Source organism: Sarcophilus harrisii, chromosome 2 (genome assembly GCF_902635505.1).
Source record: "Sarcophilus harrisii chromosome 2, mSarHar1.11, whole genome shotgun sequence".
In the NCBI taxonomy this organism is placed as follows: domain Eukaryota; kingdom Metazoa; phylum Chordata; class Mammalia; order Dasyuromorphia; family Dasyuridae; genus Sarcophilus; species Sarcophilus harrisii.
Genome location: NC_045427.1, coordinates 462,993,015 through 463,020,942, shown reverse-complemented (window position 1 = coordinate 463,020,942; position 27,928 = coordinate 462,993,015). Strand labels below are relative to the sequence as shown.

General features: G+C 33.1%; 1 protein-coding gene and 1 long non-coding RNA gene across 3 annotated transcripts in view; one reads left to right on the top strand and one right to left on the bottom strand.

Annotated features, from left to right (window-relative positions):
* The window catches only part of ITFG1 (integrin alpha FG-GAP repeat containing 1), a 276,139-nt gene that overhangs the window by 236,022 nt on the left and 12,189 nt on the right, over positions 1–27,928 (top strand). The window lies entirely within an intron of this gene.
* Positions 46–27,692, bottom strand: LOC116421755. Its single transcript, XR_004232266.1, has 3 exons — positions 26,515–27,692; positions 1,710–1,768; positions 46–994 (listed from the first exon to the last, which is right to left on the bottom strand). It is a non-coding gene; the product is annotated as an uncharacterized LOC116421755 (long non-coding RNA).

Genomic DNA, 27,928 nt, shown 5'->3' with positions numbered 1-27,928 from the left:
AATTAAATGAAACTACTTTTGTCCTAGGAGCCTTAGGGCTGTACGTCTCCTATGTTTTAGAACCTATATTTTATTTATTCCTTTTGCAAAATATCCAGTAATCAGTAATGGGAAGTCAGATTCCCTGTAAATTAATATTTAAATCTACTAAGCTGGAATATCATATTTAGGAGTATGTGAAAATTTTTGTGACCTATCATATAGTTACTCATTGACGAACAATACCTGTGTTGGGGCTAACTTTTGTTTGTTGAGCACTGAAGTTATTTATGTCATCCCATTGTAATGGAGCAGGAGTTATTCCTTTTAAACCTTCTGAGATAGCTATTTGTTAATATTTTTGAGAAAAATCCAAGTAACTGTCAACCTCTGTCACCCTTCATATATTTTGAAAACTGTTATTAAATAATCACATGACTCAAACAGGAGCAGTAAAATGCATGACAGATTGACAGCACAGCATGTTAAAAGGCAAAGAAGCATTTAATAAGGATGTAATAAAATTCATAGTGGCTGCAGATTTTAGTTTATTGAAAAGAATGTATCTCAAGCATATGTACAAAATTTTTCCCTCAAATTTGGTAATAATCATTCATATTCCACTCTACAGGTCAATAATTTTCCACTAGGGACTCTAGATGTGGTAAATTTTATTTTTTTATTTTTTTGCTTTTCTCTTATACATAGAGGTCACTCTAGTTCCCTAAAATGAAGTCATCTTTCAGTTGTCCACATATAGATTTTTTTCATCTAAATCCCTTCTCTCCATATAGTGAGAGTTCAGGTAAATCAAAAAGCAAAACTGACTCTCTTCTCTTTACTGTTCCCATTTACGTTCACCATGACTTTGTTTGAAGTTTTCCAACTCTTGGACAGCCATTTGTAGGCCTGTTAGATATGTACAGATTATCTTCAGCAAATTTCAAATTCTAGCTTTCCTTCTGTTACTTCTCACACTCAAACACTTCACCTCTTTGTTCATTGGTCAACAGGCCTTTATTAAGTGCAAGATTGGAAACACAAAAACAAGGAATAAAACAAGTGCTGCTCTCAAAAGCTTAAGTATTAAGGAAGACAATACATATATATATACAATACATATAATATTACATATATTTTTATATACATTTATCCATGTATATGTAAATTCTTAGGAAATGCAAATAGTTTGATATTAGGCTATCATATATAATCAACTACTACAAAGATGAATGGAAAAAATTTTTGAATATCTGCTATTTCAGGCTATCTGGGCTACTACTTTCTTGAAATGGAATGGATCATGACCACTGTCATGTTTTGGTAACATATCTTTATTTACTTTAATCTTCCATCAACCAAATAGTTAGCCAAACTATAATTCTGAAAAAGTCATAATCAAGTGGGAAATGATTTTTCTCTAGTGAAAGTCAATCAGTAAATAATCGGAGTAACAGAATAAGCGTTAGCAACAGCTGATATAACCATTTGCTTGTTTGAATGAACTGCAGGAAGGATACAGCTTCAAAGGAAGCTGTCACAGGGTTTGAAAATTATCCATCTGTCTAACAAGTAGCAATCCCATTCCTACAGCTGCAGATGAATTGAATGCCTATTCTGAAATCTTAAGGATAAAACTATTTTTAAAAAGAAAAAGAAAAGAAATATCTAAAGAAGAAATTGGAGTTCTAGTACAAACAAAAAGACTTTCTTCATGAAATGGTACTTACACATTGACTTTCAGGATAGTGTTTCCATTCAGTATCAATGCCAGCACAGTAAGATTCAGCTGCAAAACAATTTGGGGAGGTGGGGAAAAGAAAGAATAATATTTGTCTGTTTTTGCTTATGAAGCCTTTGCTAGCAGATGTTTTTCTTCCCACAGGTTGTAAATAATTCAACAAACCTTGGTTAGAATGAAGAGCATTTGGTATCAAAGCATAAGCTTGAGATCTTATTCTTTGCTCAATATTGATGCCTCTGATAATTTCTTTCTTGTTGCTGCAGTGTCCTTCATTAGATTTCAATAAAATGTTTAGGTTTTTAGTCAGTTCAGTGATAAGATGTATGCCTTGCACAACAAAAACAAAAAATGCCATTATGTTCTGCAGTAAAGACCAGTTTGCACATCCAAATCTCTGACTGACATTCTTTGCTGCAGGAACATTTTGGAGGTTTTGTTTGTTTGCTTTTTTGGGTTTTGACAGCACTATGTTTTCATTGGTGAAGGAAACTCCTCATGAGGTACTTATAGTATTAAAGTAAACCTTCACTTTCTCTCCTACTTCTCATCTTAGAAAGGTGCCTAGGATACTCACAAGTTAAATGACCTGTCCAAGGCCACACATCAGGACATATCTGAGGCTGGATTCAAATCCAGCTCTTCCTGACCAGTCCTCTCCACAAAAAGTTATTGATTGAAAAGAAGAGCAGAATTGCCTTTAATATTCACTTCTTAAACTCAGTCAAGAGGGTGGTGAAGGGAATCATTGTGTGTTCCCATACTGTGCCAGGGACTAAGTGCTCTACCAGGATTCTCACATTTGTGGCCCCTCGCTTCCACAGATTTGTTTACAAATGTAACCTTCAAAATTTTAAAGAACTGGGTAGCAGTGATTTTCAAATCTGATTTACTCCATAAGCTGCTAGATAGTATAGTGGCTAGAGCACCAGATCTAAAAAGCTTAATTAAGTCTGGTCTCAAACCCTTACCAACTGGGTGATCCTGTACAAGCCACTTCAGCTCTGACTGTCCTCTATTTACTCATCCACAAAATGGGGGTAGTAATAGCATCTCCCTTCCAGAGTAATTTTGAAGATAGGAAAAGATAACATTTGTAAAGTGCTTTGCAAATCTTAAGAGGCTAAATAAATGCTAGCTGTAGTCGTTAAATTGTAGTATTATTAATAGTATCACGTTATTATTGTATGTATGCAATACATACAATGCTATATAGTGTTTTAGTTGAGTTCATAAAAATCCAGTAAGGAGTTACTATCTTTTTTATTAGCATTCCTTTTTAATAAAGTAATAAACTGAGATTCATACAGGGCAAGTGACTTGCTGATGGTTATGCAGCTAGTAAGTGTCAGAAATGGAATTTAAATCCACGTCTTCCTGATTTGACAACCAGCACTCTAACTGCTATACCATATTGCCTGCAAATAATCTCTCAATAGTAGTTTACAATCCTGAAGACATCTGAATGTGCTCTAGAGAGCATCTAATATCATGTAATCACTAGTAAGCTGCCAAAAGTTATTTTTAAGGGTTTTAACTTATAGCTAATATTGAAAACTCTTTTAATAATGACATCCTGAATCATAAATCAAGATTTTATTTTTCTATATTTAAAAAAGTACTTTCAAGAATGTACCATCTTCGGAGGCAGCTAGTTGGTGTAGTGGATAGAGCACCAGCCCTGAAGTCAAGAGGACCTGTGTTAAATCTAGCCTGAGATACTTCACACTCTCAAAAGAAAAAATTTCAGATACAAGTTATCACCAAAAGTTGAGTTTAGATTTGAGTCAGGATCATCAAGAAAATATTTGACGAGACAGCACATTGGGATTTCCGTCATAAGAAGTACCCATGCTGTGAAGCATTTCATGTCGTGGCCCCATTTTTAAGTGTATTAGAGTTATTTAGAGGTGTCTGGCAAGTTCATCCTACATCAAACCCAAGTCACTTTCTAAGACTTCTGTCTTAAAGTACACAAGAACAATAATAAGCTTTTTTGAACTTCACCTACAATATGCAAACTATCCTTGGAGAAAGCTACTTTTTTCTTTAATATTTCTGGAATTTAGAAATATTGAATTATGTGAAGAAAATACCAATTAGACCACTTTACAGTTTCCTTTGCTAGATGTGCATTACAGTAGTGCCCACTAACTGTAAGTTTATCTTGGACTCTCTTTTTTCTCCATCTCATTTCTCTGGATAATTTCAGTTATCATCTCTATGCTCATGAATTTCAAATCCATTAGTTAAGGCCTGATATCTCTGCTGATCTCTAGTCTCGCATCTCCCCCTTATATCAGTCCAAAGTACAGTAGATGCAGGGTCCAGTCCATGGTCTCATTTTAAAAAACTGCTGCTTCAGGCTGTGAAGTGATAGGAGACTCTCATTCCATGCAGAGTGGGTGTGCCATGCTGACAATCAAAGCTGATCAAAGCTGGTAAAGATTAGATCAGTCTCAGATAGAAAGACTCTGTTCACCAGACTGCTGCAAAATATGAGGCCAAAATAAATTGTTTCCTGTGTGAAGAGATGAATTTGCTTTACAGGCCAGGCAAATGGCTGCAGTCTTACAGACCATTATCAATTGTCCTCTTATCATGTAGAAACCACCCAGGTCTTTGTTCCTCAGGGCAGGTGGACCCATGGCAACCTTATTCTCTAAATTCTCCAGGACTGCGCAATCATTTTGTTGAGAGGTTCGATCTAGCAATGGCTACTCCTTACTCCAAAATCTTCCGGGCCCCACATTTGGGCGCCATTTGCTTTGGCCCGCAAGGCAGTGCTTCCTGAACATCTTGAATTCTATATCCCATAGACATCTTAAATTTAACATGTCTAAAATTGAACCCATATTTCTCCCCAAATCTTCCCCTCTTCCTAACTCCACTGTAAAAAACACAACACCAGACTCACAACTTAGCACTGTCTTTTGCTTCTCATTCTCTCACTCCATATATCTAGTCTCTTACCAAGACCTGCCAATTTTAACTTCAGAACATCTCTTGCATAGGATCCCTCTCTCTTTCTATGATATCTACACACACACACACACACACACACACACACACACACCACCATGCAGGCCTTCCTCACCTCATTTCTGGACTATTGCAGTAGTCAGCTGGTCAGTACTGCCCCCCCACCCCCCCAATAAGTCTCTACGTACTTCAATCTATCCTCTCTGCCAAGTGGTCCTCCGAGAGCACAGGTTTGACTGTGTCACCCTCAACTCTGTAAACTCCAGTGACTCCCTATTACCTCCAGAATGAAGCAGAAAATCATCTAACATTCAATGCTTTCCAGTCTTCTTATACCTTATATTATCCTTATATTATACCTTATACCTCCCTTCCTTCTCCCACATATTCTGCATTCTAGTAACACTGGCTCCTTGCTGCTCTTTGATTTGAGCACTTTCTCTTCCTGTCCCTTGTGTCTAGAATGTTCATCCTCTTGATCTCCACCTCTCTACCTCCTTTTATAGAAAGCCATTCCTGATCCCCGGTGTGCTTTCTCTCTATTTATTATCTCCAATTTATCCTGCTTGTACAGGATATAATCCAATTTATGCAGCTTGTTTGGACATGTCTCCTCCATCGGGCTGTGAATTCCTTAAGAGCAAAGACTGTCTTTTGCCTTTATTTGTATCTGCAATGCTTAGCATAGTGTCTGACATATAACAAGCACTTAATAAACATTTGTTAACTATTAATTTGTAAATTGTATTAAGCCAAATTTTGAATTTGATAAGGAACCAAGGAAATATCACATACAAAATATATTTTAAAATCTATATTTCATGAGTGCTTAAGGTAATCATTTTTAGTATATCTTAAACCCTTAGATGGTAACTATTTTAACTAATCAATTTAAAGAGTTACCATGTAAAGAATTTTAAGAATCATACTGCAATTCTATGTTGATTTTCTTCCCTTTTATCTAATTATTGTAAAAGAAACATCTATAAAGTGGTATAGTGAAAATAGTTTAACAAACTCAAAAACTTATATGGTGTTGCTTTCATTTATTCATAGTAATTCTCTAAAACATAAGGTCATTGAAAGCAAAACACAAATTATTCCCTTCCTGTTGATTCTTCTTATTCTTGTACAATTGATGTCTGGAGTTACAATCAAAAGATAGGAGTGTAAATCCTAATTCTGAAAATAATTTGTGTCACTGGGCAAGTCATTTATCTCTGTAAAATGAAGATAAAAAAATGGTTTTTTCCTACTTATGTCATAAAGTTATGTTGTAAACTCCATAAAAGCATAAGGTATTATTAGCTTTGCCTTATTAGTATTGATTTGTGGTAAATATAACAGATGGATTTTCTAACAGAAACATCTGCCTGCCCACTTGACCTGCAAATATGCTAGCTGTTGGGTTGTAGATGATTCATTATAGTGATATTAACATAAAGTATGGTTAGATTGATCTGAGACAAGGGAGGATGCCACAGACATTTACAGTCTAGGAATTTACAGTTTACCTTGATAAGGAACTTAGTATCATTACATTTAAAATTGAAAAGTAACTTTTTTCAGTCACAAATATATGAAGACTTTTACATGTAAAGTATATAAAAGTAGAAGATATTGGGAAATTATTGTGTTAAATATTCAGAAGGAAAAATGTATTTCACAGAATAAGTAGATATTATGATATTGGATTTGTGCTTTTGTTGATTTCATTATGAGAGATTTCAATTTTCTTAATATATTTTACATTAAAGAATAGATTTACTTTGAAAGTTTATGTGGGGTACGATGTGTCTTCATTTAGAGGCAAACTAAACTTCACAATGACAGTACTTATTTATGTTGTAATTAAATTAATTTTAAAAGGTACCTTAGTGCATCAGAAAGAGCACTAGATTTAGAGTATAAGAATCTGGGTTCAAATGTGAGCTCTTCTGTTTCTTGTCTTTGTGACCTTAACTTTTCCTTAGTGGGTTTCAGTTTTCTTCTCTATAAAGTGAGAGGACTCAACTAGATGAACTTAGGAGGTTCTTTCCAAAGCTGAATCTATGAGCCTATATTTTTACTACCTACAAAATTTAAATGCCTATTTTATTAATTTTATTTAATATTGACTGAGTAGCATCTTGATTGTATTATCTTTCAAACTTTTTTCCAAGTGAGTTCAACTTTTTTTTAGTTTTGCCAAAGTATAATTTTGACAATTTTATTTTTTATAATAATATTAATAATAGTTAAAAGGAACAAGTTTCCTTATATCTATAAATTAGAAAACATTGCACAAACTCAGGAACAGACTCACTTTACTGTGAAAAATCATACACGCATGCATGCACAAAAGTAAATATAGAACATAAAAGCCACCTTTCAAACACATTTGTTTTAATTTTAATCATTCTATTTATCCCATTATCTTGGAAATAACAATCAACACTTTTTAAATTTTTACTGGTCTTTTTTTCCCTGTTATATATAACTAGTAAGTAAATTAGAAGTTAATGTTTTAAAAGCTACCATGACAGAAATCATTTGTAGATATAGGAAAAGAGGAAAGAAGGAAAAAATAAGCTATATCTTGGAATATATAATGGTAAATCAAGAGAATCACTTAGAGATGCTGCAGTTGCCTGTATTGATTATCAGTTCTCTATTGTTTGAATGTTGTCCTCTAGAATGACTTCTTAGTAATTATTTTATTCCCCTTATAAATAAAAATTATTTTTACCTCCAATTTTAGTTCATTTATCTAACATGTGAGCTCACAGAATTAATATGCTATATGTTTATTTCTGACTATTAGATTTTTTTCCTTTCTCAAAGATAGGTTTCTTTTTTTAAAAAAAAAATTATTTGTTTGTTTATTTTAACACACATTGATTTATGAATCATGTTGGGAAAGAAAAATCAGAGCAAAAGAGAGGGAAAGATCAAAAAAAAAAAAAATGAACATAGCATGTGTTGATTTACATTCTAGTCTCCTTAGTTTTTTGTTTTTTTTTTTTTCCTGGATGCAGAGATAACATTTTCTGTCCAAAGTCTATTGAGATTGCTTTGAATCACTGAACCACTGAGAAGAACCAAGTCTTTCATAGTTAATCATTGCACATTCTTGCTGTTATTATATACAATGTATTACCTGGTTCTGCTTGTTTCTGTCAACATCAGTTCATGTAAATGTTTCTAGGACTTTCTAAAATCAGCTTGTTCATCATTTTTTTGTAAAATAACAATATTACATTATCTTCATATACCAACTTGTTCAACAGTTCCCCAGTTGATGGGCATCTACTCATTTTCCAATTCTTTGCTACCACAAAAAGAGCTGCTGCAAACATTTTTGCACATGTGGGTCTTTTTCCTTCCTTTATAAAGTTAATTTTCAATAATGATTGAAGCCAATGAATATTTGAAGAGAACAATTTGAAAATGACAAAATATCCTCCTTCAAATCATTATGCAATTGCATGTATAGACAAGGCATTCTTTTCCCAATATAATTTTTAAACTCTGTATTTTAGATTTATCTTGTCATAATAACACATTCTGAGCTTGCCAAAGAGATTCATTTATTAAGTAAAAGTATTCACTCCCTCTCTAAAACTCAAAGAGAACCATTCAAGTTCCAAATGTTGAAAGCCTCTGAATCACTAATTTCCCCTAATTCTAATGACTTAATGTGTATTTTAAGTATCCTAACTCTTGATAAATTAATTATGTATTGTCCTTTTTTAAACTACTCCTACTGAATCTTAAGAAAAACAGTTAATACAAATAGAGATGTTACAAGAACAGCTTAACCTCCAAAGCATAAAGATTCCAACTGTAGGCTGTCTTGATTTTGAATTTTCTTATGCTTTGGACTCCATAGCCAGGTTTTGTCATTACTCTGACATGATTTCTTTTTTCAGAAAAATTACACAATGCAACATAAGTTTGCTATCAATGTATTTTTGGTAATACTAAAATAAAATAATTGAAAATTATTCTTAAAAGAGTTGTTGGATTCTACATCTCCAACTAGGAAGGAAAGAAAGGAGGAAGGAAGGAAAGAAGGTGGGAATGAGGAAGGAGAGGAGAAAAGAGGAAAGGAGGGAAGGAGAAGGAAGGAAAGGAGAAAGGAGAGGAAGGGAGGGGAGAGAGAGCAAGAGGAAGAGGGAGAAGAGAGGAGAATAAATCATTTATATTGATCAGGGGCTAAATTATTTTGCTTGCTATAAAAAGACCATTTGTTTTCATCCTTCTGTAGAAATCTTCAGTGAAAAGAGCAGCAAAGTGCCTACAGAATTCCAGGATGACAGCAGCCTACATAACACCATTTGACAGATTATATCTTAGCAGCAGATTTATAGAGGTTCAGTACTCACTCAACTTTTTTTTTTTACTAGCCAATACCTAATTCACTACAGTTCATCAAAGAATCAAATTCTCCTGTCATAAAAGACTTCAGATGTGTAATCCAACTGATTAGCCATTTAGAATTACTGTGCCCTTGGGTGACACATTTTCTTTCCATTCTAAAACCAACAGTGCCCTTCACTACAATGACACTACTTTTCTATATATTTGAGCTCAGTGATTTAGGGAAGAAATGGGTTCCTTTCACAGAGAAACCCATTTCTCCACTCAGTCAGCCAATATTTATTAAGCATCTTCTATATGCCAAGCACTATGCTAGGGACTAGAGACAAGACACAGAATGAAATAATCCCTATTTTCAAGGAGCTTCTATTCTAAGGGGAGAGATAACAAGTATTTCAATAAAAATATACAGCATAAATATAAAGATAATCAATACAAATAGAATGCAGGGGAGTGTTAAGTATAAGGTAGCATTTGGAAGGGTCAGGAAAAGCTGTATATAAAAACTAAAATTTTGACACATGCCTTCCACAGTTGCTTCTCCCATGTGGAAGACACTTTTACTTTATCATGAATTATTTTATTAAGTAAAGGGATTTTGCCTTTTACCTCAATGTGACATGCCCAGTTCTCTTGAGTTTTTAAAGCAATTCATTTTAAGACTTGTGGAAAAATAAGAGTCAAATGTCACTAAAATATATGCCATTACAACGAAAAAATCCTTTGTGACTAAAAAGACATAAAACTTTCAGGTGATGCCTAGAATACAGAATATCTTATATGGAAATTTAAACAATATCCTATTGCTTAAGACTTCTTAGCAATATTCTATTACTTAAATAGGAGCAGCTAGGTAGCACAGTGGATAGAGCACCGGGGCTAAGGTCAAGAAGACTCATCTCCCTGAGTTCAAGTCTGGCCTCAGATACTTATTAGATCTGTGACTCTTGACAAGTCACTTAACCCTATCTCAGTTCCCCATCTATAAAAGGAGCTGGAGAAGGAAATGGTAAATTCAGTATTTTTGCCACAGAAACCCCAAATGGGGTCACAAAGAGTTGGACATAATTAGAAAACAACTAGACAACAACAAAAATTACTTAAAGAATATTTAAACAATGTTCTATGCAAAAAATTCTCATTCAACAAAAGAATTAGTGCAACTAATCCTTCAAGTTTAGTATTATAGGATTTGACCTATAATGATTATTTCTCTTAGCAATATGTCTAGTTCAGTATCTAAAGTAACTGAACCAATATAATATGGTCATTCTGAGCAGCGTGACTTTAAAGTTTTGATTTCAAAGTGCCTTTTTTACCATTCTTTGTGCAAATTAGCAGAAGGATGGTTCATCATACAACAGATCTACCCCCAATACATCCCATTTTAATGATAGAAATCAGTTATTAACATTTTCCATTGTTAGCCCTATTGAATTGCTTTGGTGTCATCCACCTGGCTGCCAAAGGAATTATGCAAGCAACAGCATGACTCATGATACTCGGTACATAATTGCATAAAAGATATACCTAGAAAGATAATCATCTCAAAAAAAGTTTATTTTCTCTCTGCAAAATTGTTTTTCATCTTACAAGAGCAAAATGACTTAGAAAACATATCATCTTCTTTATATGTAGTTATGATTTCTAAAGAAAGTCAGGATCAGTCCATTTGCCAAGTATACTGTCTTATTAAAAACTTATTAGTTTAGCAGCATGAATGTGAGAGATCTAAACATTTAGTGCCTAAATTTTGCTCCTAACTTGAGTATTTTAAACCTTGAAAGCAAAGAAGGAAACAGAGAAGAAAACCGAAAAGAAAGAATGACAATCTGGGTCCCGTCAGGTGACAAGGGAAGAAGTCACCACAATCAGTATTCATTGAGACCTGACAAGACAGTTTAGGAATGAGAATGAAAGCCAGATGAGTCAGGAGTTTTTCCTGGCAAATGAGGAAGTTTTTGGTCTTGTTAATTTCTATTTCTCTCTCTCTCTTTTTTTTTAATGAAAGGATCACATTACAGCATCTGAAAATCAAAAGAAATAGCAATCATCTAGTCCAATTCCTTCATCTTACAGATGACAAAACCAGATCCTAGAAGGGTTAGGACATTTCTCCAGGATTACATGAAGTTTATAGTTTGCCCCCTGGCATGAAGTCCACACCTCCCTCAGAGCAAAAATAAAAGTACTGCCCTTCTTGTCCCTTGCATTACCTCCTCCAATTGCAGCCTGTTAGCCTTAATGCTGAATGCATTGTCATGTCCAAGCCAGTCACATTCTGAGATGTCAGAGAGAAACGGCAATCCCAAATTTGTTCTTAAGTAACTAGTATCCTTAATCAATGTTTCTGTCAGACATTGCCCCCAAAATGGACTTGTATGACTTAGGAGATAACATTAGTAACAGTTCAGTTTCACTTCTCTATGAGAGCATAGTACACACTTATATACATCCAAATTGACTGGTTAAAAGTAATCAGTTCATATGGCCAAAGGGCTATCAAACTGTGCATACCCTTTGATCCAGCAGTAGTTTTCTGGGCCTGTATCCCAAAGAGATCATAAAGGAAGAAAATGGACCCACATGTGCAAAAATGTTTGTGGCAGCTCTTTTTGTAGTGGCAAGAAACTGGAAACTGAATGGATACCCATCAATTGGAAAATGGCTAAGTAAATTGTGGTATATGAATCTTATTGTTCTCTAAGAAATGATCAGTGGGATGATTTCAGAGAGAGCTGGGAAGAGATTTACATGAACTGATGCTGAGTGAAATTAGCAGAACCAAATCATTGCACACGGCAACAAGAATATTTATAAGATTATCAAGTCTGATGAATGTGGTTCTTCTCAATGATGATTCAGGCCAATTCCAATTTTCTTATGATGAAGAGAGCCATCTAGACCCAAGAGAGAGAACTTTGGGGACTGAATGTAGATCACAGCATAGCATTTTCACTCTTTTTGTTGTTGTTTGCTTGCATTTTGTTTTCTTGATTTTTTTTTTCTTTTTGATCTGTTTTTTCTTGTGCAGCAAGAAAACTGTATAAATATGTATACATATATTGGATTTAATATATATATATATTTTTAACATGTTTAACATTTGTTGGATTATTTGGCATCTAGGTTAGGAGGTAGGGGAAAAGTAGAGGAAATTTGGAACACAAGGTTTTGTAAAAGTCAGTATTTTAAAAATTGTCTATGCATGTTTTAAAAATAAAAAGCTTTAATTAAAAAAAATGATCAGCACATTTTTCCATATGATACAAAACACTGGTTTTTCCCCCGATAAAAGTAACTACTTCTCTTGGTATTATGAAGTTATGACTTACTCTACAGTGGGGAAAATGAGAAGTTTATAGGTACTATTATACCACAAAGATGCAATTTTATTATTTATTACATATCATGCTTAAATTCTATTGCAGCTGTGAGGTACTCTAAAATCCATGAAGTAAATAGTGAAGTGATGGCATTGGATTAAACTTAAAGCCATTTTAAGAAAATAATTATTTACTAAACTAAATAAACTCTATCATATCTAATCCTACAAAGTTTATATAAGATAATTTTCAAAGCACAGAAGTCATTCTGGTGTATCTATTTCTGTCTTGTTATTTTTAACTTGGAAAGCTAAAAGGGATTGATGGGAGTATGATTTATTATTTGGCTCTTGAAATGAAATGTCATACCTAGATGTCCCCCCAAAAAAAGGTCAGGGAATCCCTTGTGCCTAATAGGAAACCCAGAGCCTAATCCCTGGCAAAAAATGTAAGAAGTGTAATGACTCTATATTCTAATTGTCTATCATTAACATCTTCCCCTAGTTTTAGTAAATGGGATAGAAAAATACAAATGCCTTTGGACATATGAAAGATAAAATTATGGTGAACATTATTAACATTTAAAAATTATGCTACAAGGCAATCATGATAGAGCATTTCCATATACAAAAAAACTTAGTACATAGATTCACACATTTTTTCATATCTGAATATTTCAAGAATAAATGTATGTTTCTGTGTTCATTCTGAGATGTTAACTAGATTTATAATACCAGACAGAGGAAATAAGAGTTGAATGAGATGCCTCAAAAATAAAGTCAGCTTGCCAATATATAAATTAACTGCATCTGTTTGGCCTAAAGGCTACAGCTTTGATACTGTATTTTACATGGCAGATCAAAACTATGCCAGATATGTCATCCATCTTGTCAAAGGTAGAAAAAAAAACAGAATTATCTGCACCCAGGCAATGCCCAGTATGAAAAAATGAGTAAATACCAGATTGTACACATTTTCATTCAGGGAATGCTTTGCTAAGCTTGAAATAGCCTTTGATCCACCTCAGGAAAAGCAAATAGCCTTATAGGAAATATCCATAGACCTAAATAGAGGGTTCTTTTGAACTAAAAGGAAAAGTTCCTAATAGAAAGGATACTTCAAGTATTTTTGTAACATTGGTAAATATGTGATGTTACTGTATTTGATACAATTACTGATTAGATATTATACTAAAGGTTATCTATAAATTTGACAGAAGTGTTTTTGATGTTTTGTTACTTCATAAATGAATGGTTGAATGCAAAAGCATTTATTCTATACTTAATATGTACCAAATGATAGAGATACAACTACAGAAACAAAAAGGTCTTCCCCCAAGTATCTTACAGTGCAATCAATAGAGACAAACAGGGGAAAGTTGTGGCCACGGAGAAACACTCAGAAGTTACAGAAATGATATAAGGCCATAGGAAAGTAGACTGACATACTCCTGTGAACAATGCTGAAGTTGATTTGATCACGATTTCAGAACTTAAAGAAAGGTACAGAAAGTACATATACAAAGAGTAAGGCTATTGACAAAACTATCATAAAGATGGCCAGGGAGTAGGAGTGAAATAAAGCGTGAACTAAGATCTGCCTAAAAATAGTAGACCATGTGTGTCAGTTCCTAATTTGGACAGTGGGGCTTCAGCACAGAAGTTCCAGATAGAAAGAGAGAAAAACCTATCAGGCATCAGTTCTGGTTGAGATTGTGAAGAAGGAACTAGGCCTCCTGATGAGTGGCCTCATCAGTAAACTATTTCATAGAAGAATGAAGCCATTAAAAAAAAACAAAAAACAAACAAACAAAAAAAACTTTGAAAAGCCATCAAGTGATAACATTCTTTCTACCAGATTTATCTAGGATCCTATGTATGTTTATAGTAGTATGTGGATTACTTGGGACAAACAGTTAATTTTGATATAATTTCATTTTATGACAGCAATCACACATATGTACTTCTGCTAAGAGTAGGTTAACTGAAAATATCCATCCTGGATCAGATGAAACCAGACTTAGTTAGTTTGCTCATCTTTAATTGGTTCTATCAACTGAGTGCCAGATTTTATGCCATAAACATATTTCAATTTTCTCATGTTTTAAATTCTATCATTTTTAAGAATAGATATTACTCCAAAGAATTGTACAGAAGATAATAGCTCTTAACAAATTTCAGTAACCATTAGAGTTATTGAAAAGGTTACTGCTGTGGGGCAAGTCAAAATATTTGTTGTCATTCAGCCCCACAATGAAACAAACAGTCAGTTTTATTAAAACACAAAAGAAAGTGTAGTCTAAAACAAAAAATAATGCCAAGAACTGAGAAACTTTTGTGACAAAGCAGCCTAATTAATCCTCCAGAAATATCCAAAGACATTCACAGGGAACTGGCAACTGAAGAGATTGTTATTGATTCCTCTACATTGTGAGTGTAGGTTTCTTGAAGTTGGAATAGCAAGACCAGTTTAAAAAAAAATTGAAGCTACTAAGAAATACTATGAAAAGAAATTATTTTCATGGACAAAACAGTAAAAAGATTGAAATACTGAAGGTTGAATAAAAGATAATTTTTATTGATGAAACTCACTTTTTCATTTAAAGCTATTCAAAATCATCTTAGAAGAGAAGGCTAGATGATATCTAGACATCATCAGTTGTAAAACAAGCATGCACACACACACAGTCCCCCAAGAAAATTTTTTCCCAAAAGATGAGTCTTGTCCCAATTGAGAGAATGATGACAAGTTTGTCAAGTCAAATGAACAAGCACTTATTAAGTGCCAACTATGTATCAGACAATATGTTTTTACATAGTTTACAAAGAAACAATACCTGCTCATGCTCACAGTCTAATAAGGGAGTCAATGAGCAAACCACTATGTATATATTTTCTATATTTTAATTATAATTTTTATTATATAAATCAAGATAATTTTGTACTAGTTAATTTACATACTGCCATGTCTCTTTTTGTCTACATGCAGTCAGATAAGTATTTGGGCACTAGGTAAATCTAGTGAGAATTGTTTCTGAATTCAGTAGTTTATAGACATTATAAAGGGGAAGATGAAAAGTGTTACTCTTCAATGTAAATGCTGTCACCTTTCAAATAACTTTATTGATTTCAGTAAAGCAGTGAAGCATGGTGGGAGATGATTATTATGGAAATAATCGCACTCTTTTGGCCTCAAAGCCTAGCACTAGTTCAGTTGTCATTAAATCTCCTGAGAACAAACATTCCCCCCTACTGTCTCACTTTAAGTTCAATCAAATAGGAAAGCACCTTTTTGTGCCCTGGCTTTGATGGTGGGAGAGTAAGCACTCAGATAGAAAATCAGCTGAATCACCACATTAGCCTCTATCACTGTTGTGACTGCCTTTTGGTCTTTTTAAAGCTCATTGTGGGGAAAATGAGCAATGAACTCAATAAAATACCTACAGGTTGCAGGTTTTTTCTTCTCACTGCATACATATGGTATTTTCTTATGATTTGCTTTTTGTCTTGGTTGTGCCTTTTTAGAGCTGACGCTATGTTAAAGGTTAAGGATTATGTACCCGATTTTCATTCCTCCCAATTTAGAATCTAGTTGGGGGTGTGTGATTTTAAGATCCAATTTTTTTTGCATTCCAATATATCTCTCTGCAGTAAACTACTACAGCATATTCTAAACATACTTTTCCTGCTTCCTTTCCTCTCTTTCCCTTGATTTTCTCAGAAACATGTACAAATCTAACAGGTATATATATATATATATATGGATTAAGGTGACAAGCAAATGGAATAATTGGGGGGAAGGGAACATAACTTTTTTTTTAGCTGGGCCCAGACTTAAACTTCAGCTCCTTAGTGAATTAATTAAAAACAACATTATCATATATTTACTAAACATCTACTGTGCTAAGTCCTGGAGGGAAAAAATGGAAATTTAACTGAGACATGGATCCTATCCTCAGGTATCTTACAATCCAGTAGGAGATAAGATGTAGTTAACTCCACTACAGATCTAAAGGAAAAACTCAGGAAAAACACAAGGAGAATTTCATTCAGTAGTCATCTGAGTATCAGCATCAAAGGAGGCATCAAACAGGAAGAAAAATGCTTAGACAAATGATTGCCATTCCCACTCAACAAAATTAAGCATGTGTGAATGATTCTGTGGCAGATGATGTCTTGCACAAAAACCAAGTAGAAGGATCTTTCCCTATTAACAGATTCTGTAGTTTCTATTTGCAAAAGATAGTGTGCTGATTGCATTGAGCCTACAAAGTCTTCTCATTGATATCTATAGTCAAAATAGATATCTACCTAGCCATCCATACTAGGGAGAAAAATGAGTGAAGAATATATTTTGAAATAGTATTAGGTAGGCACTGCTGATGGACAGTAGGGCTCAAATTAGGAGAGAACTAATCTGGATCACATTTCAGAAACTAAATACTTTATATCCAATGATGCCAAGCAACTTAGTGCCACCAAGTTTATCTTTTTAGTATCAATATTCTTCTGGTGATGCTATATGACTGAATTTCATGGAACATCACAGTCTCAAAGTATTCACAATTGCAAATAACCCAAAGGATATGATGTATATGTAAGTTACAATATAGGCTTACTTACAAGAAAGCGTATAAAAACTATCGTGAAAATCATTCATAAAAAGAAAATGGTTCAGTCATTAACAAGAATGAGAAGTGGAGAAAATGAGTTTTCCATTGTTATATATCAAATATTAAAAGATCCAGGAAAAAACCATCAAGCATTTTGTAGTTTAGTTATAGCTGTACAGAATAACCTAAACAAAAATCCCACAAGATGAGAGGGCATGGATTTGTTGCTGACTATTCTAGAGGAGGGCACAAACATCCTGATGAGATCATTGATTGACAAAGCATCAAAGTTAAGGAAATGTTTGTTTTTGTTTCCTGGATCATAGAGAATAGAGAAAAGGAAGTGGGATAATCATATAATTAATGAGACACAACAAATGAATAGTCATAGTCCTGTATTACACATACACACACACACACACACACACACACACACACACACAAAACAAGACAAACAAAAGTAAAAACCTTTGGATTTATGGAAAGACTGACAAGTATTTGCATGAGATAAAAAGGTGGGGAGGCGGAGGTGAGGTTGAAATCAAGGATCCATAGAAGAATTCATCTCTAAACTAAGTACTATAATTTAGTTTAAAAGAACACTGACTAGGAATTAAAAGTATGTCTCAGAAGTATGTCTGACTCCAGCAAAAATTTGCCTAGGAGACTCCAAGTAAATCATTTAATTTCTCTATGTCTAGAGTTTTTCATCTCTGCTTGATTATACAGACATATGTCAAATGTTCTGAACTTGAACACAAGATATTAGGGAAAATCAATTTACTATTACTAAAAATCATAATTACTTTTTTTCCCCCTGCCTGTTACAAAATTCTTAAGAGAATATAACTTTTATATCTACAAAAAAACTGGTCATGAAAAACCAATTGTTCCTAAGTCCAATATGACTATAAATATGAGATTTATACAAGTGAATTATAACAAATGATTACAATAAATTCAAATTCAGTATAAGTTTCATGTGTGATAAATTGAACATTTAAAACTCTATGTAATTTCATGTGGCACCCAGTTACACAAGGAATTTTAAGAAATAATTTTCTAAAATCAAAACTTATCACCTTACAAGCATTACAAATCAAGTTTTACATTACCCTTGAAGAATTTTGTGGTTGTTGAACAATTATTTTGCCATTTCCTTTAAAGACTTGTTCACTGTGACAGAACCAATAACTCGTTTCTTTAAAAGTCTAAATTAGTAACAGATTTGACTCTACTATCTACAGAAATGTAAACTGTGAGCCCTATAAAATAGAATTGACTTGAAAAGATAATAAATCCCACACTTATACCCGAGATTGGGTTCCCCTGTTCTGCCTAGGCTGGAAGTACAACAGTCTCTCATAGGCCTAATCTCACTACTACTCAGCATTGTAGCTTTGACCTGCTTTATTTCCATTCTGAGCCAGTTTGTCTCTCAGGCCTCTTGGTGGTCCTCTACTCTAGGATACTTACAAAAGTGATAGATTTAGTGAGAACACTCAATTGCCTTTAAATCACTATAGCCCAGAATTCCTAAACTCAAACAATCAACCAACCTATCAGTATAAAGATTACAGATTATACCACTGTGATTAGCAAATCACCCAATATTTAACCTTCCCTCTTTTTTTTTAATAAACACTTATGTTCTCTCCCTTCTACTCTCTCCCTGCCCACCTTGTACTCCATTAAACAATAAAAAAAAAACTTCTTATAATAAACATAGTCAAGCAAAACAAATTACTATATTAGCCATGTCCTATAACATATGTCTCATTTTGTATTTTATGTCTATCATCTCTAACAGGAGATAGTGTCATCTTCAGTCTTCTGGAATTGTGATTTGTCATTTTCTTTATCTTAACTATAGAATTCTTTGAAATTGCTTTTCTTTATAATGTTGATTCTGTATAAATTGTTTTTCCATTTTCCTCTGAAACTTTCTGTTTTTTATTTCTGACAATCCTAACTAAATATTTCTGTATGGGTAATTGATACTTAAAGATAGCCTTTTTTGCCTACTAAGAAAAAACTCTTTAAGTTGAAAGAAGAAAGATATCAGAGTCAAGTGACAATGTGGTTAAAGTAAGATCACAGAATTGAATTTTGTTGAAGAATTATGGAAATTAGTACCTTTCTTATGGTCACAATTCAAGATGAAAGTTTTTACTCAGAGATGAGGTTCTCTATCAAACACTTTGTGTGATGACCTCTTGCAGTGAAACACAAGTAGAGTGTAAAAATTAATGTACTTTCAAAAGGTGAGGTGAGTGACTTTCCTTGAACATCCAAGATATTTGTAGAACTAAGGGATAAAGGTTAAGAAAAGAGAAAAAATAGAAGAGAGAAAATTCTGCCTTGAAGAAAAACAACGTCTGTGAAGTAAGTAGAAGAACGAATGATAAAGATCAAGCCTAAGAATAGATAAGAAAATGACAGAAAACTAAAAAATCTATGATTGGAGAAGTCATTCATACTATTTAAGGTGGTAAATCCTTAAGTGATAAAGGGGTCATTGGTAAGACTTGGGATTTTTTTCCCCAATACACAAATATTTATTGATTGCCTATTATCCATCACTGTTGTTATTGTGGAGATATAAAAAGACATGGGCCCTGCTCCCAAAGATTTTATAATCTACTTGAGGAAATTATGTATATTTGCATGTGTATGTATATGTATGTGTACATGTGTATATACATATACACACACATATATGTCTGTATAGGTGGATACATGTATATACATATGCATATGAAAATTTAAGACACAATAGAGGAACATATAGGAATAGAGGAATAGAGTTTTATAAAACTAGGAGAACATTTTTTAAAGGGGTTAGCAACTTTTGGAAAAGATAATTCCGTAATTTGTAAAAGTATACCTTAAATGGTAGGCTCTATCATCATTAGATTTTAAAGATTTTCATCACACTTCGAGGACTTGGAAAACTAGATTCCTATGAATAGTTCAGCTGGCCTTAAGACTTCTCACAGCCTAATGAGCATTTAATGGCTTTTCATAAGAGGTTTCTTAGAAAACTAACATCCCTGATCCTTTTGGCAAACTAATCATTTGCTCAAGAAACATTATGTATCCAATACATAAGCCCCTGTGCTCAATAATTATAGGACATACAAAAAAAAAGCATAAAGCAGGGAATTTGCTTTCAAAAATCTTATAGTCAAATAAAGATCTGTATATAAAGAATAAATTATATAAAGCAGCACATATGTGACAAATGAAAAGCATAAATAGTAAATACTACAGATAGAAGACAAAAATGAGCACATTTGATATATAACAGCAAGAATTCTGATTTTGAGATCAAAAGACTTGAGTCTGAGTCCTACTTATCACTCCTTTTATGAATTTAGGCAAATTATTTATCTCTGGACCTCAAGTTTCATTATCACTAAAACCAATAGTATAGGAGTAGATGGCTTCCAACATTCTCAACTCTAAAGAGTCTGTGATTAATTACTGTGGCTTTTAGAGTTGTTGAAGAAAGTAAAGCTTGAGATTGACTTATAGAGTAAGGCTAGTGGCTTTTAAATGGGTCTATATCAGCAAAGTAATAATAATAAAAATTGACTTGTTTCCGAGTTCATTCACTAGTGACAAAAAAAAGCAACAACTTAAAATAAATTGACCTACAACAATGAGAAAAGGCTATGTTTAATTTGTTTTTAATTTTCATAATTAGAAAAAAATGAAACTTCCTAGAGTATTTTTCATCTTTTTTTCAGTGAATTTAGGAAAAACTCTAGTAACACTGTATAGTTTTTGCAGTGATTTTTATGTGTGGAAATCAAATGACTTTGAGTCCCTAGATGTTAGTTTTTCTGCCTTATATAACAAAGTTATATGCAGTTTAGTGGGCAGTTTCCTAACTGTTAGAATACATTTTATCAAAATATATTTATTTCACTAATAATGGTGCTTGAAAACATGAATCGGACAATTTTTTTTTTTTTAAGCTTTTTGCATTTTCATTGCCTAACTTTACTTTCTGTGTAAGGAAATCAATATACAATTTAAAATATGCTTGATTTCCCAGAATTTGCAACATGTGAAAATCAAGTATATATCTCTTGAGAAAAACTTAAATTTTACTTTGATAAACAAGTGTTTTTCCTTTGGGAAAAAATAAATTAAAATGATTTTTCACATCACAGGATTAAACCATTTAGTTCTAATTAATTTTCATCTCTGATTCCTTATAGAAAATCATTGCAGCTCTGCAAAATAACCAGGTAGAACTTTTTTTTATATATCTAAATATTGGAAGGCTTTAGCTGTGCAGACAACTACAATCTTGTGCTATTTAATTTCCAAAACAAAATATCATGTTTGTGAATACAAGCCAAAACAAAATTTTAAGGGAAATTGAGCAGTTACAAATCAAAAGCAAAAATCTTTGTAATAAGAAAGTAAATCTTTTGCTTTTTGTCCCCCATTCAGTTAAGAAGAAATGGGCATATACTCTAACTTGAATTTTTCTCAGTATTTTACTATCAGAAATATTAAAGAAAACATTCTGTGATATTCTGTCCCAATTTTACAGCACCATTACTTTAAAAAGTGATCTGATTGTTGATAGTCTTTTGGTTTTCATTTAGGTTCAGTCTCTATGGATGGGTTATAGCTATTCTTTTTCTATAGCTATTTACCTGCAAAATGCAGAAAGAAGAGACTATGCCTACTTTACAAGGGATGTTATGTAGATGAAGGACAAGGATAGTATTAAATCTTCAGAGTTTATTGTTGGGTTTAGTAGATATAATAATTATATAATCATAATAGTTATCTGAATTGTTTGGTTCTATTCACAAACACCATTGTGTTATCAACTCACTCAACAATATAACCTCCAGTAAAGAGTGGGCCACTCAGAGAAAGTTTGAAAATATGCTTGAAAATATAATTGAGAACAAAAGAAAAGAAGGTATAATCTTCTCTATCTTTAGAAAAAGAAAAATCCTTCAGTATCTATCTTTCAAATGCTGGAGCCGAATTATGTTAACCTTACTCTTAATAAAAATGAACATGAAGATGATTTTATGAAAATAAAATGATAGTAGTACTAAAAATGCATTCTTCTGGAGACTTGTAACAATTGAATAGCATGAAGTAGGTAAATTGAGCACAAAAACACAAAAGAATTTCAGTGCCAATAGCTAGTAACATTTATAGTTGCAAAGAAGCATCAAGTCAGTGTAATGTCAGTGAGAAATTTTAATGAGTAAATATAATCACACAGTGAATGATATAATGAACTATTTGAATTCAATCACATGAATTTTCTGGAGAAAATATTACTATAATCACCAGAAGTGGGGAGAAGAAAAAGAGGGATAGGAGAGGATAAACATTAGAAATGGTTTGTGCTTAGGTGTTAACAGCTTATATTTTGAAGTTAGGCAACACAACTCTTAGATCTTGGGGTTAAGTGTCAATTCACATTGAGTACCCAAAATGTTTTTTTTAAATCAGAAAAGACACTGTTGTAGCCCTGAACAGTGATTATGACAAATAAAAACACCAAAAAAATAGGAAATGGTGGGAACATGTGTAGACAAGAGCATGATAGCAGAGAGAAAGCGCTGAGCTTTTTGTCACCTTCAGAGATGATCATTTTTTTAAATTATTTTTTAAAAAATTTAACTGATAGTTTCAGAAGTCTATCTTAAAAGAAGCTTCACTTAACCAAGGATTTGAAAGGAAGGTGGCAGAAGCTAGACAGGTGAAAAGTGACAGTTCAAGACATATGAGACAACAACAAAGAATTTACAGAAATGGATACAACTCTGATAAAAGATATACATGACCAATACAGCCCAGGTAGACAATAAATGGGAAAAAATGAGAGATTAAGCAAGGATTGTGAAAGGGATAGAAGGTGAAAATCTGGCATTTAAGAGTCAGAATATATAGTCGGAATTTAATCTAATCTTATTCCCTTATTTAGAGGAGTACATGAGAGACACGAGTCTACTGATGGAAAAGTTTGAAATATTTTTGTTTTGTTTAATTTCTTCTCGTAGCCAGGTGACCCTGCCTCTCTATATGTATCTCCACTTGGAAGAAATGCGATATTTATTGTCCTAATCTAATGGATATGAAATTTTACTTCAACTATAGTTGCAGCATTTTTCTTTCTTATATAAAAAGTTACTTATTTATTTCAAACTAAGGAACTTTCAAGCATTAAAAACAGAATGATAAAAAGCTCTAGACCTTCATATATTGAAAATTATCAAAGTTCTAAAACTTGTGGGTATTTAACACATGTTCTTAAAACCATAAAGATTCGTTTTGGATCTTTTCCTCCTTACCTCTTTACTCACTTCTTTTCCCACATTTGAATCCAGATTTGTACTATTGAGAGTTACAGGTGAGTTTGACCCATTATCAAAAAATAGCCTTTTAGTATTTTTAGCAATATTTCTTATTCAGAGATTGGCTTTCTCCATATTGCTTGTTAAACACTTCAATAATAGATTCAGGTGATAAAATCATCACTTTTCACTTTTTTTTTTATCAACTTGCTTCCTTTTGTTTCTATTCTAGTTTAGTTAATTAAGAGTATATAGGTCACTGATGTACTAATAAAAATCTTTTCTAATTTAGACATTTGGGGTCCTTGTGTACCCTATGTCCAAAGGACAATAAATTATCTGGATATTTAAGGAATGTAGCGTTCTTATTAAATCCTATAGTTTGGGCATAAAAATTAGCATGTCCTCAAATGGATCATGTTCCAAAAGTTCCTTTGTATATTGTTATTTGAAACTTGGGACACATTTTCCTATAGGGCAATGTCATATCTGGTTATTAGGTTAATAGGTTGGCCTAAAATAACTCTTGGGCTAGCCTGGAAACTGATTTCCATGTGTAACCATATTTCTCTAGAAAAATGTATCATGGCATAGAATAAGAAGGGACTTTGGCAACTGTGGGAACATGTTCACCATAACCAAAACAGTCCAGGAGGTGGGAGGGGAGAGAACCAGTTGTCGCTATGGAGCAGCTTACTATTGGTGTACAGTCAAGCAATAAGCATTTACTAAGTACCTACTTATATGTCAGGCACTGTGCTAAATACTCTGGGTACAAAGAAATCCAAAAGATATTACTGCCCTCAAGGAGCTCAAAATCTAATGCAGGAGACAGCATGCAAACAAATAAGTACAAACAAGATGTATATATATACAGATGAATAAGAAAAGAGAGAAGCACTAGAATTATGAGAAATAAGGAAAGGCATCTTGTAGAAATTGAAGTTTTGTTGAGATTGAGGGAAGCCGGAAGATAGAGTTGAGGAGGAAGAATGTTCCAGACATGAACAACAGCCAGGAAAAAAATGCCCATACATGGAGAGAGAGGAGTGTCTTGTTTGTAAAATAGCCAGACCAATATAATTGGATCAGAGTATGTGAAGAAGTGTGTGAAGTTAGGAGGGAAGTGAGGAGCTACCTTATGAATAGCTTCCAAACAGGATTTTAAATTTAATTCTAGAAGTCATAGGGAGCCAATGGAGATTACTGAGTATGGAAGTGATATAGCTGGCCTTGCTCTTTGAATGTACATCATGAAGATAGAAGTGTATTGGGAGAGATGATCCATTTACCATTCTCTATGAATAGGCAAATTGTTCATATGTATAGAACATTCCAAATTTAAGAACTCACCTGTAAAAAAAAAACTTACAATAAATTACATTTAATATTATACCAATCACAATATAATTTTTCTTTGATTTAAAAGATACTTCATAATCCTATAGTATGCTCTTTAATTCAAAAGGTACTTCAGAGAAATGGTAATAAACATAATTTGTCATTGAACATCTTCTGATGTGTCACTTCTGATGTGTCACTTCATGAAGAATTTTTAGCCAATTAATTAGATGCAGGGTAATAGTATATTTGTTATATGGAGTAACAAAAGGAATATAAGGAGACACAATCACTTTTACAAGGCAATAGAGGACATTGAGTGGGCAGCAGCCTTAATGAACTAAATTTAGTGGTCTAAAAAAAAAGTGTACGTTTTAAATGTATAGTGGGCACTAGGAAAAATTGTATCCAATATTATAGGTTACTTCTGTTACTAGCCATGATAATAAGTAATAATATTTTCTCATATGAAATTTAAGACTTGTGTCAATGTAATCTAGATCACACTATTTCCTTTCAAAGCATTCGTTAGGTATAACTTTACATATTATTCCATTAAAAAGCTTACAAAAGAGTCCCAGATTAAAACTTCTTTTGAAGAAATTAGATAAAATCTCTTTAATCTTTCTGCTATGTGGATGTACATATAGTCTTTAAGTTGACCCAAATATTTTTTATATTTCTCTTCCTCTGGGTCGCCTTAAATATGTTATTCAATACACAATTATCATATCTCTTTCCTTACAAGGATATTGTCTCAAACCTTGATAGTCCATTATATTTTTTGCAGTAAAGATTTTTAAGTAATTTGCTATCTTATAAAGGAAACTGTGTGGTACCAAGACATAGTGCATTATTTTAGCATCCCATAAAAAGAAGGAATTTTCATTCTGGCAAATATCATATGGACTCAATCTAGAAGTAATGCTGAGTTTGGAATTGGAGACTGGAGTTGGGATTTCATCATTCTGCCACTTAATGCCTGGGTGACCTTAGCAAGTCATCTCTTTGTTTCTCTGTTTCCTCATCTATAAAATGAGAAAATTGAACTAAATGTCTCTAAGGACCCTTTCAGGTCTAAATTCACAATTTTATTATCTATGATAGATGACCTAGGTTTAAGTCCCATCTCTCTTTGCTACTTAGGAGCCATAAGCCCCTTCTGAGTAATTTGAATTAACTGATCTCTATAGCCCTTTTTTCCCCTCTGACACTCTGACTTGCTTGGAATTTCAGCCTGAATAATTATAACTATGTATCAAAATAAGTACTTGATACTCCCCAATTGGAATTAGGATCAGCAAAGAGTCCATAATCCCAAATCAGCAGAGTCAATCTGGAACCACACTGATCTCCAGAAATTTCTTTAAAATCACAAACACCTAGATATTCACACAGTACCTAAGTGGTACAACTACCAGAAAGTAGGATACAGATGTTCCTAGATATACTCTGGAGTTGGTGTATACTTCCCTGAGAAAGCATTAAAATGTTGCAGAATCTTTGGTCCCTACAAATATATACAAACAAATGGATAGAATGCTGGATTTGAAATCAGAATGTTATGGATTTAAATACTGCCTCTAAAACTTGCTAACCTCATCAGTAAAATGGGAGTATGAGAAGGGAGAGGTAAAAATTAAGGAAGATTTCAAATCAGTCATATTGCTCAAAGAATAGTTTTGAGTCTTAGTTGAGATAATATATGTAAATTTATTTTTTAATTTTAAAATTATTTTAATTTTTAAGAAAATAAAGATTAGAATGATTTTACACAATTAGAAGATCTTGTCTTAAAGCAGATAAATCTTTTCCTTTAGTACTTACACTGGTATTTTGTTTAGGCTCCATTCTCTGGTATTTTTTGATAGTCTTCCTCTTTTTTAAATTGGAATCCATGTGGTCTCTTATAGATATGCCACAGCTTTAGAGGGGAACAGCCATTTTTAGACCAGAAAATGCTTCTCCAACCAATTTTCCTTTCTGAAGAGAGAGCCTCTGAAAGGAAACAAAACTTTGGTTGTTTAAATGTTCCTTCTTATCTCCTCTTCAGAGAGATGCTGGTCCTTTTCCAAGCTAAGGCAGTGCCAAAGGACTAGCAGGCACTCCTGTTACAAATGAAAGTTCCCTGTGGCTTAATGCCTGCTGGGAGCTGAAGACCACTGTGCTTTTGACTCTGAAAAAAATCAAAAACATGAAAGAAATCTCAGAGTTTGTTTTTCTTTTCAATCCAAGCTATTGAATGTCCCCCTTATGCTCTGCCTATCTCCTGTTCAAGAATATATGCATATTCTCCTTTTGTTATGTTTAATGTATATTTTAGGGTTTGAATTATGGTATAACAACCCATCTGGTTTCACAGAGAGAAATCTGCTTTTGTCCTTCTGCCTAACACATAAGGTGTAAATAACTGCAGTGTAATTCACATCTTGTCCTGCCTTATTACTTAATTTAGGATTCTAATTTACAACATAATCCATTATGATGTAGCAGGAAATAGTAGGATATGGCATTACAATATCCTCCTATAGAACATGAGAGATCAATCATAAAAATTATGCTGAAAAGTAGTTCAAATGATATAATCTGTGTACTATTTTGTAAGAATCAGACAAGGTTGTAAATTACATTACATCTGAATGTCACATTAGCATCACAAATTGAACATGTTCAAAATGAAAGTTATCATCCTCCCCTTGAAACTTTGTCCTGCAAACTCCTATTGAGCATGCTACTACTATCTTCACAGATTCATAATCTTGAGTCATCCTTGAGTCTTCCCTCTGCCTCACATCCTATATTATCCATTCATACATTCAGCAAGCAGTTATTGTGCCATCCATCTACTAAGCACTGTGCTAGGCACTGGAGATGCCAAAAAAAAAAAAAAAAAAGAAACAGTCCCTGGTCTCAAGGACCTTTCATGCTATTGAGTGAAATAGTGTGTACATAGAAATTAAATTTAAAATAAATGAAAAATAATTTCTAGGGAATGAGGAGAGTTGTAACTTTGAGATCCACATTGGTTTCCTATAAGAGTTGGCACATTAGCTGAAGTTTTTTTTTAAAAAGCTAAAAATTCTAAGAGGTAAAGATGAAGAAAATTTCATTCTAGCCTATGCAGAGGCACTCAAGTAAATAGTAGAATGTCACATTTAGGCAACAATAAGTTTGACAACAATCAAAATGGAATATAGAATATGTAAAATAAAGTACATTCACTCTAGAAAGTGAGGTTAGA